Source organism: Kryptolebias marmoratus, linkage group LG22, assembly GCF_001649575.2.
Source record: "Kryptolebias marmoratus isolate JLee-2015 linkage group LG22, ASM164957v2, whole genome shotgun sequence".
Lineage (NCBI taxonomy): Eukaryota > Metazoa > Chordata > Actinopteri > Cyprinodontiformes > Rivulidae > Kryptolebias > Kryptolebias marmoratus.
In genome coordinates this window covers 8,455,932-8,472,345 of record NC_051451.1, presented here as the reverse complement: position 1 = coordinate 8,472,345, position 16,414 = coordinate 8,455,932, and the positions used below count along the sequence as shown (strand labels likewise).

General features: G+C 43.2%; 1 protein-coding gene and 1 long non-coding RNA gene across 2 annotated transcripts in view; one reads left to right on the top strand and one right to left on the bottom strand.

The window, feature by feature from the left end:
* Nucleotides 1–16,414, top strand: part of LOC108247402 (spectrin beta chain, non-erythrocytic 1) — a 139,740-nt gene that overhangs the window by 12,943 nt on the left and 110,383 nt on the right. The gene's annotated exons all lie outside the window — the stretch shown is intronic.
* On the bottom strand, nucleotides 3,477–9,789 carry LOC119616686. Its single transcript, XR_005232664.1, has 3 exons — nucleotides 9,058–9,789; nucleotides 5,954–6,199; nucleotides 3,477–3,830 (listed from the first exon to the last, which is right to left on the bottom strand). It is a non-coding gene; the product is annotated as an uncharacterized LOC119616686 (long non-coding RNA).

Genomic DNA, 16,414 nt, shown 5'->3' with positions numbered 1-16,414 from the left:
TGTTGAGAGTGTCATCTCCTCTGCCATCATCTGTTGGGGCAGCAGCATCAGAGCCAGGGACTTAAAAAGGCTCAACAACCTGATAAAGAAAGCTGGTTCTGTTCTGGGGATGACTGTGGAACCTCTGGAGATGATGATGCAAAGAAGGATTTTGCATAAAATCAAGAAAATCATGGACAACCCTAACCATCCTCTTCATGAGACCGTCATAGGAAAACAGAGTCTCTTTAGTCAAAGGCTTCTTCAGATTAGCTGTAAAACGGACCGGTACAGGAGATCTTTCCTGCCCACAGCCATCACCATCTATAATAACTCCTTGATTTAAATGAGCTACGTCAACATTTAATTTCCCTTTGGGATTAATAAAGTATTTTTGAATTGAATTGAATTGAATTGAATTGAATCACTGGATGATTTGAATGGAACATATCTATCACTGATTTAACATTCGGAGTGAATCTGATTCAAGATGGCCTCTCCCACAGCTAATTGGCCTTCCCAAACACACGAGTGTCTACAGCTCAGCCATCTTTACAGGTACTGAGCGGAGGTTTGAAGGGGTAGTAGCTGAGAGTCATTAACGGCGCACAGTCTGAGCGCTAACAAATCGCGTGGCGTCTTGTTTTTTTAAAGGGGACCTATTATGCTTGAGCTTTCACCTGATCAGTTCTGCCTGTCTTGAGCTCATTTCAGAATGAGGGGTTTTAGGGCTACATCACTGTTATGCGAATAAGCTGCTGTTGGCCACGCCCCTCAACACAATAAACTCACTGAAGGATTAAACTCTGCGGATCTGCCGCACATTTATATCGTTATTAATTCAAACTCTGAGGATTCTGACTTTGGGACATCGGCATGTTCTATATTGCAGCCGACAACAGAACATTTTCCTTTTCCAGCAGACATTGTTCAGCGGTAAAACCAGCAGAACAAACGTGACGGTCTTCTTGTATTGAAGTGGGTGGAGCTCCACTTGGGTTGCTAGGTGAGGGGCTGGGCTCGGTTTGGGGTTGCTGGGTAACGGGGATTGTGACACAATAATCCTGAGGTTTTTGAAACGGGTCGTTTTGCAGACACCAGAAAACATTTACTTATTGGCTGGGTGTTTTTTAAATTTTTTATTTTTTGCCGCTTGGACTGTTTCTAGAAGCAGTAGATACCCAAATGGAAGTACAAAAACATGCAAAAAGTGAATTTTTTTAGGCCCCCTTTAAAGGTTTGCCTAAAAAAGGGCTATAACTCAGTCATTTTTCATCAGAAAATGATCCTGTTTTTAAACAGTGATATCTTCAAAGAATGGTAGGCCTTTTTTTTTTGTTGTCGTTGTTTTTTTATGAGACTGAACCAGCAACATTGATACGGGTTGTTCGTGCCATTGGCAGCAATATGGATGGAAGAAGCGACTTTGCTTCCTCTTGTTGTTCAGAATTAAACATTGTCCGTTTTTTTGTTTTTTGTTTGTTTGTTTGTTTGTTGTTTTTGGGTGCACAGAGTCTGTGCAGTAGGGATGTGCAGCATAACACGAGACTTTTCCTTAAAAAAATAAATCCCATTTGAACATACAATGATGAGATAAGAGCTGCATGAAGAGTCATAAGACAACACCTGAAAAAAGGATTTGAAGTTAATGTTTTAATTTTTTTAGTAAAGCAACTATCCCATTTATTTCCATAGAGAGGTGAGGCTGAGCAATAGTCCTGCAGCCAGCCACTTGGGGGCGCTTGTCCTTTTGTCTTCAACTTCCAGCTCCTGATCCTCTCTTTAGTCATCACATTTCTTGATGGTCAGGGCATTAAACTGTTACGTACGAAGAGGCACAACATTTCAGCCTTAAAGTATCTCGTCCTTTAATTTGGCAAAATTTTCAGATGTAGCAAAACCTTATATCGACCTTGGAGAACTGTAGATATCACAATAATCTCAGTGTTGGTATGAATGTTGTCTTATCAAAAAAAACTGAAAAGATAACTAATCACCAAGTTGAATATCTGACATGAAGTATTCTCCTCACAGAAACTTCGGACTTTATTTCTAAACTGTAAACACAGATATATCCAGTTTCCCAGCAGGCTAAGTGTGAGGTTTTGTCTGTGTATCTTTAATTTTTTTTACTACACGCTGCCTTATTTAGCTGCATCAGTGCTAAGCTACAACATTTATTACAACCAAACATCAAACTCTAGTGAAATTCTTTCCTTTTACCTTATTAAACCGAGCCATAATCTTGACGCTTTAATCCAGAGGATGTAATCTGGATTCGCAGAGGACTCGTTCCAGTCTCCCCTGAGGGGAAAGCAAACATGGCCGCTCACAAAAGAAAACACTCTGCTCTGACCTCGAGCGGCGCTCCATCAGATTGGACTTTCTGTCTGTTCGGTTCCTGTCTGACACACAAACATACACACACACACACACTCCTCGAACATTCCTGCTAAATGAAACGCTCAGCTCGAGTCCTCCAGATGTGGGCCGACTCCACGCCAACATCTGTTGGGCATTCGGATCGGCTCTGCGTTGGAGATCTGGGTCCGCGGGACTTTAGGGGTTTGACGTCTTGCGGGCCAGTTTTAGCGTTCAATTTCTGTTTGGATTAAAACAAACAGACCAAAACAAAAAACAAAAAAAAAAGCACAGCGTTTTCATCGCGATCACACCCTGAGGCGTTACTGGAACAATGAGGGCGGGGTCAACGGAGAGAAGGTGACGGGAAACGAGCGATTAGCTGAAAGTGGGACGCCGCCTCCGGCCTGAAAACCTGCAGACTGTCTGATTCAAACTGACAGACGGGGGGAGGGGGGGATTTTCACTCAAACTATCTGAACTGTTTTTCCACTTCATTTTAATACCATTTGTGTGCAGATGTAACCATCAGGTAGGCTAATTCTAACTTCTCTTCTCTTTTTTGTCAGGAAATTAGGACTACCTAATTGACTAATGACTCTTTTTTTTTTGGTTAATTGATGCAGTTTTAAGCACAAAAAACATTTAAATATTTTAACCCTATTAGGTTTAATCTGCCTTGATATACCTGTCTGACCTCCTGCGGCCTTAAGTGCCCTCTAGATCTCTTCGATCTAATAATCGTTAGCTTTTAGATGTCCCGAGGTCCAGGCTGCTCCACAGAGCCGATTGGGCCTTGTTCAGTTGTAGCTCCTAAACTGTGGAACCAACCTTCCAGCTGTCTACACTTATTAAAACCTTCACAAACTCTTCTCCCTTTCACAAAAGTCTACTCTTACATAGTTAATACATCAAAACAAAGGGTCGTGTCGGTTTTATTTCTTCCTTTTTTAACCAGCGTGCCTCTCACTGCTGCAGGACTTCTAGGTGCTGAAGGTGAAGGCAGGGGGATTATCTTGGCGTCAGATGTTGCTGGGAGTTAAATCTCGTCTCCAAACTCGGCCCTGACAGGCAGCAGGCACTTATAGGGTCTTGAATTTTCTCTCAAATCCAGAGTCAGACTGCACACAGCCAAACGTTTGTCCTCCCAGTGAGATTATTACATCATCCTCGTTGAACAAAGTGGACATTTAAGCCAGCTTGTAGTTTAAAATTTTTTTATGAAATAAGGTTTTCCTTGATGTTTATTTGTGTTGAAGCTGGAAGCAGAAGAGCAACATTTTACCTGTTAATGCCGTACCAACAGATTGTCATTAAATCAGCAGCTGGACGAGTAAAGAGATTCACTCAGTCCAGCGGGCGTTTCCTGGAAGCTGAGGTCACATTTTCAGAATTTTTATTTTTTTTTCTCCTCCTTTTGCTCGGTCGCCGTGATGAGGGAAAAGGCTGACATCATCATCATCTCCACCCATCTCATCTGCAGGGCAGGCCTGTAAGACAAACCCTCATAACGTCATTCATTCATTCATGTGTGTGTGTGTGAGTGTGTGTGTGTGAGTGTGTGTGTGCTGAAGCCGCACAGAAAAATGGATCTGATCACGTTTCTTCACCAATCATTCCGTTTGTATCTCCAAACATAAACGGCCGCTTAAAATGTTTTTGTTTCAGTTGGTTTGTCTGGATGAACGTTGGGGGGGGGGGGGAATCTTGTCGTAAACCATCTTTTATTTAGACGTTTTTGTGTCGAAGAGTTGCGTTTGATTCGAGTTGTTTCGATACACAGTCGTCCCGAAAGTGATGGAGCGATGCAGAGGACAACGACACGAAACTGATGAGTCACTTGCCAGAAGACTCTGAGTGTGTGTGTGCAGGGTTATGTAGGAGCTTTACACCAGCGTATTCCTTACCCACAAATACCCTCCGACACTCTCGGCCTCCCGGGAACTCGCGGCAATGACAGCGGCCTCGGAGAGAGAGGGGGGGGGGATGGGGGATGGGTGACCTTGATGCACATTCGGGAACAAACAGCGGAGGTTAAATCGGTTTGGCTGTGGTCGCGCTCAGTAAATCAGCTGCTCGGATGACGGTAACGAGTTCATGCAAGGAACAACATCCTCTGTTGTGACACCATCAGCCTGGATCAGAAATAACCTATTGGTTTTTGAGTTACTGTTTTAATTATTCATTTTAATTTTCTGTATAATAATTCAACTACAGAATATGAGCAAAGCACGCGTTTGCAATGTCGTTGAATGTTGGGATAAACCTATATTTCTCTCTCTCTGCTTTCCTTTTGGTCCGTCGTCGCAACTCTGTGTTTTCATCGTCTCAGCCACCGCCATCTAAACCCGCCGTTGGCATCGGGGAAGGGAGGAATGAGGGTCAGTCGGATTGGCTAAATATAATATTGGCATGCAGGACATGAACGCGACAATAGTGATGAGGCACACCAGGGGTTGTGCAGCTCTGGTCAGCCAACGATATATGAGCAGCTAAACCCGATATGATGCGATACGATTCAGCCCCGAATCACCGTGCGATGCTGCGATGCAAGCCTTGTTTTAAAGTTACAGTTCACTTTTATAAACCCTGATGCCCGATGCTGCCAGCAGCAGATGGGTTTAACACTCCATCAGTAACTCAACTGTTAGCAGCAAAATGTAGTTTCTGCATCGCAAACAACAAAACATAAGACCACCGTTTCCCTCTGTGACGTTAGTCGATTTCCACGAATCGAGGGCGAAGCACGCTTTCAGAGTTTGTTGCCGTTTATGTCGGTGCTGCTGCAGCTGTAGGCATCGCTGTTGGAAAAAGCAGCCAGAAAAGGCTGTTTGCTGAATAAAAATAAATAAACAGGATCCATTTAGAATGCTCACAATTAGATAATATACAGAAAAAAAATCTATTAAAATAATAAATATAATTTCAGATTTATTGTACTTTTCAAATCTAATGCTAAATAAAACACAATTGTCTCATTGGAAAAAAAAATCTGATTTTGAATCTCACAGTCTTACCTTTTTTTTTTTTTTTTTTACAATATTGTTTGTCTTCAGTGATTTGCCCAGCCATTTTCAGACTCCGTCGTGGGAATAATTAACCACCTCATCTTTATATTCCAAGGTTCAACATGAGGTGACAATAAAAAAATAAAAATAAAATAAAGTGTCACGGGTTATTTAGGAGGTCTTAAAGTGGGGTTAAAAACGACCTCGGATGAACCCAACGTGTCATTTAGCTCAGCGTTGGACCCAATGACGATCAGGTGAGTTCTTAAAATAAGGTTTGAAAAACTTTAAAACTGTCAAAGTGAATTTTAAACATCCAAATCACCGAACACAGCTGCTTCATGCACGAAGAGGTTAAAAAAATCGATTCGAGCGTCTTGTTTTGCCGCCTTCCACCCTCTAAAAGAAAACACTCAGCGTGGTACAGTGAGTCAAGTGACAGGCGGCCCCTCAGTTTAACATTTAAATACTCACGCTGGAAAAAAAAAATAAAAGCCCCCCCCCCTTTCCCAATGACTGTGAATACACCCATAAAGTCCTGCTTCCTTCACCCCGGAGTGTATTACATTGTTTTAAAAAACAATTTCCTGGAAACTCCACCTGACCTTGCCACAGACCTCCTCGATTGCTCGCAGTTTTCTAAAGGAGGTCGACTTCTCACAACATCTCTGTTCCCAGATCACAAGTGAGGAAGCCGTCCACACACACACACATCCTGCGATATGAGGAAAAGCTCTGACAGCCCACAATGCACTGCAACATGAGCTGAGCAGGCTTGGTGCTTTGGATCCTGGCCAGGATGAGGTGATGGGAGGGGTCGCCATGACGACTCTGATGACAGATCCTCCAATCTGGGCTCCAAAGAGAGAGAGAGAGAGAGAGAGAGAGAGAGAGAGAGGGGTTCTGTGAGGGTTTGCCATTTATCCTGAATCTGTTTATACTTTTTTCTCGGTTTGATTGTTGAGGTTTTTACCTAAGATGAACGGATTAAATCTGAAACTGAATTTGGAACGAGAAAAGTACGAGGAAATACTTTTCTGCTACAGGGTTCCAAAATGGTTGCCTCAGACTAATAATTTCTCATGGGCATTTTGTTTTCCATAGATGGATGTCCGCCCTCTTTCAGTTCAAGGTTTTTAAAAGAAACATGATTTTGGTGGAACAACAACAACAAAAAAATCCCCGAAGTCGAAGATTAACATCAGAATTCTGGATTTTTTTTTTTCTTTTTCCACCACTGGCCCTTATCCTCTTCCGTAGTTTTACGTATCAGGATGTAATGCCGGAAAGGCATCAGCAATGGAACCGTTGCTGCCCATCAGTCTGGGAAGGGTTAAAGGTCATTCCCAAAACTGTCATTCTACAGAGAGACAGAGATTACTTGGAAGTGGAAAATCTTTAATATCGCTGTTAGTTTTCCCAGGAGTGAACATCCCAGCAAATTCACCCCAAGGTCAGACTGTGCAGTGCTCAGAAAAATGATTTAAAAAACCCCGAAGAGCTCTGTCTCTGACTCTACAGGCCTCAGTTAGCATGTTAAAGGTCAAAGTTCACTGCAGGACAACCAAAGAGCCTCTTCCCTCTTAGAGCCTGTTCACATTTGTCGCTACATTCTGTCTTGGAATGTATTGCATAGCATTAAATATAGGTCTGAAATCTTTCAATGTATACTGAAAACATTTGGATTCGAACCACCTTTGGAGGCGGTCTGATCCATTTGATTCAGCAAATGATTGAAAGTCCAACCAGCTAGACGTCTGAATGAACCGCTTATTGGAGTCCATGCTAATAAAAATGATCGTTTTGTTGGGATTTTATTCATTGAAATGGCTTTCAGGACTCTGTATGGGTGAGTTTATCTATTTTGCTGTTAGCTTTGATTGTTTAGCTGTCGGGCCATGGCTTTTGTTCGATGTCAGCTATAATAATGTGCTGTCAGCAGTGTTACGTCGCATTATATTCTCCTTCTTAAACACAGCGGCGATGATGCGTTCAGAGGAGCTGTGTAAAACGGCTGACGGCAGTCAGAGCGCTGCGTTTTACTGAGGTGGGTCTTCACAGGTGGAAAATGATGGTCGTCGTTCTGACGGAGCTCCTTTTTCCTGCTCGCTGACAGCCCTCTGCGTGCGTCTCTGCGTACAGCAGCTGACATTTGATCGCTGAAATGTTTTTGGGATACGCGGTTTACCACCAAACGTTAACAGGACTGTCAGAGCTGACCAGTCGAATCACCTGAAATGAATTTTAAAACCGATTCGTGAAACCAAATGTGAACAAGCCCTAAAAGTAACATGGAGGCAAAACTTTGGTTTGGAAAGTTTCATCTGAATGAACCACAAGACGTCTGGAACGATGTCATTAGGACAGATGAGACCGAATTAGAGATGTTTACCCATAATGCACAGCACACCTCGCACCAACTGTCAGCACAGTGGAGGAGCGCTGATGGTTTGGGCTCCTTACAGTCACTGAGTCGACCATGAACTCCTCTGTAGACCAAAGGATTCTGGAGTCAAATGTGAGACCATCTGTCTGACAGCTGAAGCTTGGACAAAACTGGGTCAAAAACAACAATTATCCCAAACACAGCAGCTGATCTACAACAGAACGGCTCAAAAAAAAAGAAAAAAAGAATCAAAGTGCTGCAAAGGACCAGTTAAGACCAGTCGAGACCTCAACCTGATTGAAATGCTGTAGTGGGACCTTCAGAGAGCTGAACAGAAACAAATATCTGCAAACTTCAATGAACTGAAGCAATGTCGGAAAGAAAAATGGGACAAAATTCCTCCTCAACCATGTGAGAGACTGATAAGGTCCTGCAGAAAGCCACCACTGAGAGGTCTTGCTGCTAAAGGAGGGTCTACAACCTGCTGGATCAGAGGCTGGACTGTGTTTTTCACACACAGCTTTTCCATTTTGGCTTCATTTTTGTTTAATAAATAATGACAGGGTGGAATCTGTTGTGTGTTTTTGTTCACTTGAGGTTAGATTTAAATAATTTTAGAGCCTGGCAAAGCCCAGACCCCACTCTATTATGTCCTGATGCGTAAAACCCTAGAAGAAAATGACTATTTTGGTTTTTCATCGTAGGATTAAAGAATCTTATCCTTTTTTTTATTTTTAGACAATCAATTGTGTTGCAAGCATATTTACAGTGAGTAATGCACATTATCTTTTAGATTTGAGCACCACACCCAGAATATCCCATAAACCGGGGCAGTTTTATTGAGTCCCGGGATCAGATGTGGACATAAAAAAAAAATCTATTTCGGATCAGATTTGTGTCCTTCGTTTGTGTTGTCTAGTCATTGACGAGGTTTTTCAGCTTCGTTAAACCCTCGCTGAGCACATTTCCTGGTGCCGAAGAAAGGATAACGTTGCCGTTTGACATCTGCAGCGCTGCTCAGTCGGTCGCCTGAAAGGATGAGGGAACAAAACACATCTGGCTGGGCGGGGTCGGGGTTACGCTGCGTTTGAACCCATCTGTTACTGACGTCTGAAGAGAGGAGGGAGGACGAGGAGGTGAAGAGGCGAGGGGGGGAGAACGTGTTGATGAAGTTAAAGGACGGGTGGAGGCAGGAACAGAGGAGGAAGGGTGGAGCAAAGAGTGGAAAATTAGAGGGGGCGATGGAGAGGAGGGTGTTTATGAGAGGGGAAAACGCCTGAAGGAGGAGGACAAAAAAAAAAAGCTGTTTCTGAAGCTTCTTACCATCCATCTCATCTGCTTCTCACTCCTTTTCTTCTCCATGAGCCGTCCCGCTTCTGTCAGAGACTCTGGGAACAACCAGTTCTCCACAGAGCCGGTCTGCAGGGAGCCGAGCCGAGCCCCCCCCACCCAACGTTTTTTTTTACTGCTCCGCAGAGCAGCGGCTGCTTTTTCCTGCCGCTTTTATGGCCGCCTGTTAAAGGGTCGAGAATGGGGGTATACTGGCATTTCTTCCACTTCTGCTCAAATTAAAAACAGCAACTTGCGTGGGATTTTTCTGCAATGGCACTATATCTGCCTCCCCAGCTCCACCAAGTGAACCAACAGGTTAGGTTTCATGTAGTAGCAGAAAGACGTAAAACGTGATCAAAACCAAACAGTAGTTCGGGATTTACGTTTGCGTTGATCTAATCTGTCAAATTGTCAACAATTTGATGTATAAGCTGCATTAAAAAAGTGTCGAAAGGTTCTGGTATACTCCATAAGACATCAAGAAAGTCGGTTCTTGGTCACGTGTTTGTTCGACGTTCGTTTTCACACATGCCTTTCATCGTCCACGACACACTCTGATCAGAACTCCCAGGAATTTTTTCCCATCGGCTTCTCAACTCTCCTGTTGTTGTACAGATTTATGATTCCCTTCCCTAAAACGACTGAGACGGTACACGCCGTTTGGCATTTGAAACTTTGACAGTGAACAACGAAGGGAACGTGTCCCTACGCTGCCCGGCCGAGGCGCACTTCCTTCTGGCCACCACAGCCACAAAAAAAGTCTTTTTAAGTTCACAGGTTTAAATGTTTTGCTGGATGAGTTGTAAAGATGGCTGTATTTTCTAACAGGCTTTTCCGCATGAACACGCCCACAACAACTTCTGACCAATCACACAACACTTGGCGCAAACCCCTGTGAGAAACACTTCGTCCAGGGCCCTTGTGTCGAGAAGCGGCGGATGAAGCTGATACACAAACAAAATGACTCAATTTTCGTCACTCAACCACGTGACTGAGAGCCGACTTTGTGTCTTCTCATGGAGGATGCAAAGGCCTTAAAAAGAACAAAGGTTGAAGAAAATGTTAAAGCTGTGTTAGAACAGGGTGCCCCAACCACTGGGCCAAGGACTGGTTTGGTCTCTGGATCGTTTGTTACTAGGCTACATCGAGCCTTTCTTTTAAAACTGTAGAAATATTTTAATATCCATTTGTATTCAGGGGATTTTATTTTGAAAATTTACCACATTGTGCCTCCTTTCTGCACTTGACTCGGCTATTTTCGACATGCTAGCAAATCTGCAAGCTAACACTAATAAGAATGAGTAAAAACCAAACTTTGCCGGGGAACTTATTTTCCCCCAGTGGTCCGTAGGAAAGTTGTTGTATATGAAACCGGTCCGTGATCCAAAAAAAAGGGTTTTGCGAGCTGTGCCACACAACAAAAAGCCACGATTCTCAAAAATCCACTCAGAATTCAATGAGATGGCACCAGGAAATTCACTATCGCCTTTAGGGTCACCATGGCAACCATACATCAGAGCCTCTCACTTCCTGGCAGCCGTCTTATTAAGACAGGCAGACAGAAATACAGAGTGAAAAGTGAACAGGCGAACAGTCACTTGAAAAGTAGATAAAAATTGACACAATGAGAGTTTCGATGTGCTCACTCTGCACAGCTGGAGAACTCCAAAGCAGGCTGGGTTTTCTTACTTGTTTTGCCATATTCTCGTTGTTTCTTTGGAAATATTTGTATTTTTTGCAAATTTTGTGTACGTCTTACGGTAAATTGCTACCAAAAGCCCGTCATTCCTGATCGAGCTGCATAGTTTGGGTTTTTTCCTAATCTGTGGGAGGAGTACCATATCTAAAATTCATACGCACCTTCCTAAGTGCTATATAAATAATAAGAAAAAAATAAAATATAAAATTGTGACGGAAGTGGAGGAATGATGGGCAAATACTATTAAGGGTACTACGATGCTTATGGATTGGTACCGTTAATAAACGAGTGCATTAATGCAGCATAATTGACAGGAAATTCACATGCATTTGAATCATAGTTGATTAAAAATTTATGTTGTTGAGATAATGTATTTTTTCCGATTAATTATGCATCAATGCAATGTTGTTCTGGGCTTTAAGTGACTGACAACCAGAAATGTCTCATCCAGGCTCCTGTAGCTGTTCTGGTGTGACTTATTTGGCCTCCTCCTCCTCCTCAGAGAAGGACAGATCAGACGGACTTCTGAAAAGTCCTCTTGACCTTTCTGTTGTTTATCTCGAGTGCTCCATTCCTCCGTCTGATCCCTCGTCGTCTTCCTTCATCCTCTCATTCCTTCACTCAGTTGTTCCTTCCTCCATTTTTGCCCACCTCCCCCTTTTCTGTCTCGACTTTTTGCTCCTAAAATGAGGCATTTCCAGAGACTTGTGCAAACAAGAGCGACACACTGTGACAATCGTAAAACACGCGGCTCCTTTGGAGCTGAGAATAGTCTGTGTTGGTTTCCTCCGCCGCTTCTTGCCTCTGGATGCTGTGATTTGGCCTGTTTAGTGTCAAAGATAGCCTTCCTCTGTGATGAGCAGAGGAAAAGGAGGTTATCTCCTCCCAGCGGAGCCACAACTCTTCCTTCTCTGTCTCTTCTTCCTCTGACCTCAAACTCATCGCCGAAAAATGCCCTACTCTTTCACGTTTTGAAGTTGTTTTTTTTTTTGTTCAGCGCTGCCGCCCACTGCCGCCCACTCTGTGATCTGCATTATTCCCGCTGTTTTCAGTGAATATTAAGCCGGCGTTTTAACTGCGCTGCATCTGTTGCCATGACTTCTGCTTTTCGCACCTTCTCCCTCTTAGATCTGTGTGGGTTTTTTTTTTTGTTTTTTTTTCTGGTTCTTTGAGCCAAAATCAGGCGCTCCATTAACCCAAATTACGATCGGGTTGTTGAAGAGTCAGTTTCTTTACTCAGAGTTGTTCGTCACCACGCTCAGTTAAGCAGCTTGCTCTTTGGATTTTCCTCATGTCTCCAGTTCACGGAAAGTTCAGGTTGTCCTGTCAAATTGTCCCCTTTCTCTCTCCTGAAGGTCACCGATCCATTCTGGAAAAACCTCACTAATAAAAGGAGAGAAGAATCTTTTTTTCTGTAACTCTGCATATTGGAGCCTAATTCGATTAAAATGACTCGGCCAGACTGCATGAGAGCGGCGCGTCGCTCCGTCTCAATGTGTCGTTGTCCCCGCCCGACGTTCCCAGGCGTCTGGGCCGACAATCGACCCATCTGTCCACCCCGCTCAGACACAGCAGCCATTCAGAATGGATATGCGGGAATATTTGTGCCCCTCTTATTAGAAAATGTCACGTTTAGCCCGAAGCCATTTGACTGCCGGGTTCAGATTGTTTTCGCCGGACTTCAGAGAAACGGTGGAAGGGTTGACGTGCACAATTTGGGTGCTCGTCAGATTTTCCACAGTTCCAGGCTCTATGTGATTAAAAACAAAATCTGTCTGTTGTTAACATCAAAACAACTGTGTGAGAAACGGTTGAAAGAAATTTTTCAGATTCATCCAACGAATTCCACACCTTGCAAGCGCAAATCATGTCTAATTCACAAAGTCCTCGCAAAGGGAGAAGTGTGCCTCAAAATGTGCTGCCAACCAAGCACTGTCTCTGCGCAGTTTTCCCACATTTAACCTAAGTTTAATGCAACATTTCGAGGAAATCCTGCTATAGTTATCACCCGCCACAATTAAATATTGACGATCATGCGACGGTTATGTACTTGTCTGCTGCGTCGGCAAACTATCTCATGAACCACTGGACAGAGTTTACGAAACTTTCAGAACTGATTAACCTCTTGATGGTTCAAAATGGCCACCACAGCTAATTAACCTTAGCAAACAGTCAATTTTACAGATATTCTGGTACAAATTGGTAGGGTAGTAGTTTTTGGCGTGTAGTTAGACGTATTTAGCGTCTCCTGAGAAGTGGTGGTAGTTGCGTCTCAGTAATCTGCCGCACCACTTGCCTTCACAAAAATGGGGCAGGCTCTGTTTCAGGGGTGAGTGTCAGACATTGTCTACAAATAATTTGTCCTTAAGTGCGTAAAATCCAGCCGTTGTTTTCTTCTCCGCATCCAAAATGATTATGATTATATAAACAGTTCAGCAGAGGGAGCTTCTTATCCAGAGGGTAACAAACAGAACTCGGGGTTATTATGTCACAGGATAATTACAGCTGGACTCCCCTGGTCTGCAGCCATGCTGAGCGAGGACGTCCTCCCCCTTCTCACCCCGCATGGAAAAAAAAGAAGCCATACTGTGCGGTCTTATTGAATCCACTCGTCAGTCTACAGCAACGAGCCTAAAGCTGCAGGAATGTTTATGCTCAGACCTGATTAAACAATTAGAGTCACATTAAAGTCCACGGCTGCCAACATTCATCAGAAGACCTAGACGGTAAAAACCTTTGCTGACCTTTTTATTGTGTGAAAACAAAGGGGATTTTCCACAGAGCGCTGAGACTTTGTTTAAAACAAATAAACAGTTCCAAAAAACAGAGCTGTTTGTTCATCTGCAGGTTTTTTTTTTTTTTTGCGGAATGAAAAACCAGCGGGCCGCAAACAGTCATCTGTGTCCTTCGCCCGTCTGTCAGTGTGCAGAGGGAGGACTCTGTGTTCGTTTAAACAGGAGGGTGGGGGGCAAGTGGGGAGGGGAGAGGGGTGGCTCAGCAGGGAGGCTGTTTTGGTGGCAGACTTTAGTTGCATAAAAGCAGGAAAACAGTGGGAGAGTTCGGACAGGAGGGGGAGCGGAGAGGAGAGGAAGAGGAAGAGGACGGGGCTCAGTTTGAAGTTCTGGAACTGCTTTAGAGAAACCTGAAAAGCCTCGATGGGTTTCCGGAGACGATCCGCTCCTCGTCATGTCGCAGAGGGATCCGGGGGGGGGATTATTCAAGAAATCAGACATGACATCTTCTGATTGTTTCTGTCTGCAGTTTAAGAACTGAGGAGTTTAGCCATTATTTTGTCTTTTTATGAACAAAAACGGAGTCTTCGATTTTTATTTTTTAATTTTTTTTTTTTTACACGTTTCAGGCAGGAGTGTCCTGAATTGAATCCAAAAGGATCTCAAGCCAACATGTGCCGTTAACATAAGACAGAAAAATATTCCAGATTACTTCAAATGATTCAGTCGAACCAGCCAAACTCAGGCTGATTTATTTTCCAGTTTAAGAAAAAAAAGACCCTCTCTCATCCAGCTTGTATATGTAGGTGGAGCTGCAGATTTCCAGTTTAGCAGTATTAGCCACCTGGCTAGCAGAGTCGTGAATGCCATTAAGTTCTTTTTAGCGGGAGAGAGAGAGATCAAATGAAGTAGGCCATACCCTGAAGGAGACAGATAAGGAATCGGGAGCGACATCCTCTCTAGTTGTCACCAAAATGTCCTGAAAAGTCCACAGATTTTTACTTTCCTATGCGAGTCGAGGGGCTTCACCCTTTTGTCACAGGAAATTTGAACAATTTTTAAAAATACATGAGCCATATTTTCCCTCAGAATAGTCCGAGTTGTGATGGGCATTTCAAACCCTCCTCTATTTAGTTTCGGTGTATCTAAAGCTGTATTTTTTTGTTGATATGTAAGCAAACATCTGGTGAATTTTGGCCCAAATTTTACCGAGTTTGTCCAAACGTATTGTTCAGTGTGACTCCAGGTATAGTTTTGCGTATTGCCTCGCAGTTGTGTCTCTAACTAGTCAACGAATACTGTCTTTAGATCTTCTTCACACTGGGTGACAACCTCGCCCTCCACAGCTTACACAACCTATTGGAACATGGCTAAATCAGAGCAAATTAAAAAAAAAGTCCCTCAATGTGAAGGCTACCATGATGTTATTAGTATTTATTAGATTTTTCTTGAAATATTCCCACCCTGTCTGCCCCTCCACTCACCAGTCACCTCTACAAACATAAGACCAACTTGCAACGATTCATTCTTCTCACAAAACACGCTCATCCTTCACTCTTGCACGGTTAGTTAATATAAGTGTCAACACGACAACAAACTGTTAAAGAGTAGAGAAAGTGTTTACTCACCTCAAGTCCTGCAGCTGAAAAACTCTTCAATGAAACAAAGGCTTTAGGTACAGCGACGTTCTGGTTCTTTATGTTTCCTTCATTTTCACCAGTCTAATGGATCAGCATGATGGGGGATGCCTCGTATCCAGACAATAAAGCTGTATAAGCTCAGTGGAAGTACAAGCAGAAAGAGCTGTATATATACAAATGTTTGAGCACTTTGTCAGATGGAAACACTCTGTTTTCATACAGACCGTTAAAACACGACGGAGAACAAATTATCCAGGGCTTCTTAATGGAGTCACATGACCTCATTTAACAGCAACTTAAAATCAATCTTCGGAGGCAACGGGGACTTACTTTTCATCTCTTTAACGCTCGCCAGCAGCTGTTTCAGATGGACTTCCACGCTGCACTGACAGACTCGGATTAATAATCCGGGTTTTCGGATGAGAGTGCAGCCGGACTGGATTAGGAGCTGAAGAATCGGAGTTCATATTAATTTCAGTGGGAGTCTGTTCTCTGTGGAGTTATGAGAGATGAAAGAAAAAAAAAGAAGAAAACCAAGACCTTTGGATATTTAGGATTTTGTGTTAGAAATGGAAATAAATCAAAGGCCTAACATCCTTAGGACTGCCACATTTTATGCCAGAGTTTTAAATGAAGATCTGGTGTCATTTACCGTTTATTAGCATGCATGTCAGGGTTTCCCCCAGAAAAAAGGCTAGAACTAATATTTCTCCCTTCTGTGGTCTATAAACACTCCTTTTATCGGCTGCAGCAGTAATCTCCTTCCGTGAGTTTTGAACCGTTTGATTATCTTTGTGATCTCTCATAGAGGGATCATATAAATGCTGATACAGGCGAACCAGCTCTGCTAGAGCACTGAAACTGTCCATTTTGAATGTAGCGCGGCGCGTGTGGTCTGTGGCAAGTTACAAAAGGTGCACGACGCGACACCACGCGGGACCTTCGCGCAGGGGCGGGAACAGCGCAATTGTGTCACTGTTGACGTGTGTACCCTCGTGCGGTGAGGTAGATAAAGGTAGTGGTTTTGGGGGAGCGGGTGGAAAAAAACGTGTATAAAAAATGATGTATTTAGAATAAACAAGCAAAGCTTAGCCTGGCGGCAGTGTCACTAATAATAATTGGTAATACACTGTAGGAAACCCTGCATGTGTTGGTAATGACTCTCAGCTGCTACAAGGTGAAATTTTATTTCAGTATCTGTAAAGGTTTTTTGACTTATAGTCATTTTTGTGTCAACTAATGTCAATTAGCTAACTAGAATTGGGTTCATTTGTACC